We start from the raw sequence: 4,263 nt of genomic DNA on the forward strand, positions 1-4,263 counted from the left end.
GTGTTTGCCAGGCACTGGCATAGCCTCACAAGAGGCTACAATATCAGGGTCCCTTCAGCAGAATCTTGCTGACATGAGCATTAGAAAAATATGGAACGCTTCATGAATTTGTGTGTCATCCTTGCGCAGGGGCCATGCTAATCTCTGTATCGTTCCGATTTTAGTATATGTGCTGCTGAAGCGAGCACACTTAATACCTTTTTGCCCCAGTGAGTTGGTCATTTTGAAATAGACATATTCATATATCCATGGCAATGATGCCTTTGTGTCAGAGAACTAGTGCAAATTCTTAATTGGCACAGTAAAGATTATGCTTTAGAGGGCTGTGAATATGACTCAGTGTTAGAGCATGTGACTAGCTAGTATTTCAGAGGTCTTGTGTTTAACTCTCATTACTGAAAAAAAATGTTCTAGGAAGGAAGCTTAACTAGAAAGAATTTCATAGAATAAGTTAGATTCAAGATTGTCCCCTATTTCTCTCAAGACAGAAGACAATTAGCCATTGCCTTAAGAGGCAGGATATTTTTCACTCTTGGAAACTATGGCAAGATGTAGTTTGAACATGGTTAAAACAGCAGACTTTTCTAGATCTGAACCTGTCATGGGAATCTGTACTAGGATCCAATGATAGAAGCACCTAGAAGAAGCTGATGAACGTTTGGGCAAGATAAGTCAGTCTTCGTGGAGTATGAGCTTCTATAAGCTCTAAGAACTGTTCTTATGTTCAGTGATGCAAGTTGTGTTGGTTTTTTATCACTGTATTCAATGTGCCTTTCCAGACATTGGGCCAATTATTTAAGTTTTTGTCACCACTTCACACTGATCTACTTGAAAATTCCCATCTGTCTGGCTCAGGTTTCATGTCTTTTAGGAATCTTTTACAGATACTAACATGAATTAAACTATGCTTCTTCTCCACTGAATAACATACATTTCTACTGTTTTTCTTGCCACATTATAGTCTACTTTTCCTATTAGAGTAAGATATTTCTACTTATGCCCATAACAGGATCCTTATTAGCAGTCACAATCATAAGAAGTGTGTGCTCAATGAATGACTGAAAATACAAAGCACACTGAGCAATAGTTGAGTAACATCCATAACACACAGTGGATGCAATAATGCTCTAAGAATCATGACCTCTGCTTCCATAGAATTTGTCATAGTCTACCAGCATATTAGACAAATATAGTTACAGTTACTGCCTATTATAAAAGGAATATGTGGTTAATCCATTTCTGTAAAGTTATGTGAGAGAAATTTGTCTCCTATGCCTAAGTATTTAAAATTATTTAAAAATATTATCCCATTTAAAAAATAATATCATATTCAAAGAAGATGACTTTGAATCTCCTAGAATTGGTAGTTGTGAGCCACCACTCTATGTTCTGGGAACCAAACTCAGGTTCTACAAGAGCTGTATGTACACTTAACGACTGAGCTACCTCTCCTCTCTAGTCTCTTGACTCGGCTATAGAGAATTTTTCAAATAGGTAATAAGTGGAAGTGATATAATACAACATTTCAGCCAATATTATAATGTGATTTTATTTGAAATGTAGCATCTTTATTATTCACACAATGGACTCAAGAGAGTTAAATTGATTCGGTTTTTTTTCCCCAAAAATAAAAATTCAGGGAATCAATTAAAACATTATGTAAAACACCCTTGTATTTAACTAAGCATATAACAATATTCATTAACTATTTAAAATATTCATTAGGCACTTGAGAAAAATATTGTCATATCACATTCCATAAATGCAATTCCATTCATATCTCAGCTTAATGTTTAAAATCATATTGACTTCTACTTACAATACAGCAAGTCTCAAGACAGGTTCACTTAAAATAATGTTAAGTTAGATTCCATATGAAGAATGAATTTAAAAGAAGACTATCAGAGATATGCAATTGTAAAGAAAACATGTAGAATGAAATTGGAAATTGATGAGTCCCTTCTAGGAAAAAAGAAGACCCTGACCACATCCATTCTCCGCAGAGCATTAGGAAGAAAAGGAAGCCGCCTTGTGTGTGACAAAGGTAAGAGTAATAGATGACAAATTGCCGAAGGCTGATGTAGGTGCACAGGGTCATTTAGTGAACATGGAATAAAGAGACTCTACATATACCTCTTTTGCAAACGTGTTTGATAAGTGTCAATGAGAAAGATAGACATATCAGACTTACCTAGGTATGAAAGAGTCCAGAAAAAGACAGCAAGCTTTCCAATGCTTATGCTGATTACCAGGAATAACATTCAGCTGCTGGCCAGAGAGCCGGAGAGAAATCTCCTTCTGAGGTCTAAATTCACAAGACCTGCTTACTAATGGCTGAGAAGAGGATCGTCATCCTTTAGCAAATGCTCCAGGCACTTAGACCCCACACTTTGATAAAGGGAATTTTTTTTTTCTGTCATCAAATCTATTAAAACTGGTGGTGAAGAGTATCTAAGTAAAATAACCCAAATCTAGAAAAAGATGTTTATAGGCTAGATTTACTCCAGGGAGCAGACAAGACATAGGTACCTATTTCTGGGAGAAAAAGAAAAAAACACTTCAGTTGCATGTAGAACAAAATGTGACCTATTATCCAGAGATGAAATAGGCAATGAGGACTGGTAGAATAGCTCAGCAGGTAAAGGTAGCTACTAAGCCTGAGTCCCTGAGTTCAGTCCCCAGGACCCACATATGTGCAGTGGTACATATATTCCTAAATAAACAGAAAAATGAAAAAAAGATGAACTAGATGATAGAAGAATCAGAATGGAAAGGAACACAGAAGGTGAAACTGTTGGTGTTTTTAAAATCAGTACAGTAAGTATATGGAAATTTCTAAAAAATATTTAATAATATTTATTTCTAAAAATGTTTTTAATTAAAATGATACACCGCTTCCCTCTCCCTTCCCTCCCTCCAGTCCCTCTAATGCCCTGCCATCATTAGTCTCCCTTTCTTTGATTATTATGATTTCAGACATCAGGAAGAAATTATGTGTAGCATTGTGAACATTCAAGAGAAACTTTCCGTTCAGGAAGAAAACATTTTCTGTCAGTTTTTCAAATGTGTTACATAAAATCCAAATTAAATATTACTAATTTATAATAAGAATGTGTCACGAGTAGAAAGTTTAATTCTCTGTGATTTTAGGGTATGTGAGTGAGTGATATTTATTTGCATTGGTGGGTTCATGTGATTAATCCTGGCCACTGCATTTGGAATGCAAATGAAATGTTTAATTTCCAAAAGAGAAAACTGAGAACAGTCATAGATAATGTATACTGCCCAACAGAGAGATCCAGATACAGCCAAATAGTTGAGAGTATGTGACATTGGGGTGGGCAAAGGAGAGACTGATGGGACAGAAATGAATGACAGGTGAGATGGAGGAGGGTCTTGTGAATGTCTGGAAACAGGGTATATCCTATGTGTGGATAGATATTAGGGGTGCATTGGTGTATATATTTGTCAATAAGCTACACATTTCGAATCATCTCTTTCAGAGTATCTAAATTTTACATTAATATAAAATGCATCCTTTGAGTTTTCTAGCAACATTGAATCTCTAAATAGCTATTAGTTTTCTATCTTATCTTGCACTCTGTATTTTATACCTGTATTTTACATCCTGCATTGTCAATGAAAGGTCATTGAAGTGATTCTAGTATCATACAATGATACTGCATGCAGATTCAGGATTACAATTTAAAATAAAGTATAATTACTGAGCTTCAGGCATCCCTGTGCATCGAGATTCTAGAACAATCTACAACAACTAGAAACTGAGAAAATGACAATATTTTGAATACCTCTGCTAAATATGATTAAGTTAAACATAGGTTAGAATATATTACACTAGACAGTTAACTTTTTCAGCACAGCTATATTTACAGAAACTAAGCAGTGATGTTGTGTGACCTTATTTGAAGTAACCATCACAAAACCTCATTTATTGATGTATATTTTTTTAGAAATGCAACTCATTATAGCACATGAACTTATTACCATGTGTCAAAAGGCAATATACCCTTGGAAATCTCTAAATATTATAAAAGTTTGTTTGATAGAATCCTAATAATTAGGCAAAAACCAAGCCATTTACAAAAATTTGGGGAAACTTTACCAAAACAGTACAAAATATGAACATTGTAGAATACTTCTTTATTCAAACATGTAAAGAAAACTGAGCCAAGAAGCTTAATTTTTTTTAAAAAAAAAATCTATTTTCTGAAAGATCAAATTGTGTTTTTCCCATTTTTACCA

General features: G+C 34.6%; 1 non-coding gene across 1 annotated transcript; it reads right to left on the bottom strand.

Moving 5' to 3' along the window:
• Positions 1-84: 84 nt before the first annotated feature.
• On the bottom strand, positions 85-188 carry LOC115063805. The gene has a single exon (XR_003843664.1). It is a non-coding gene; the product is annotated as a U6 spliceosomal RNA (small nuclear RNA).
• Between the last annotated feature and the right edge of the window lie 4,075 nt (positions 189-4,263).

The sequence above is a fragment of the Mus pahari genome, chromosome 3 (genome assembly GCF_900095145.1).
Source record: "Mus pahari chromosome 3, PAHARI_EIJ_v1.1, whole genome shotgun sequence".
Classification (NCBI taxonomy): domain Eukaryota; kingdom Metazoa; phylum Chordata; class Mammalia; order Rodentia; family Muridae; genus Mus; species Mus pahari.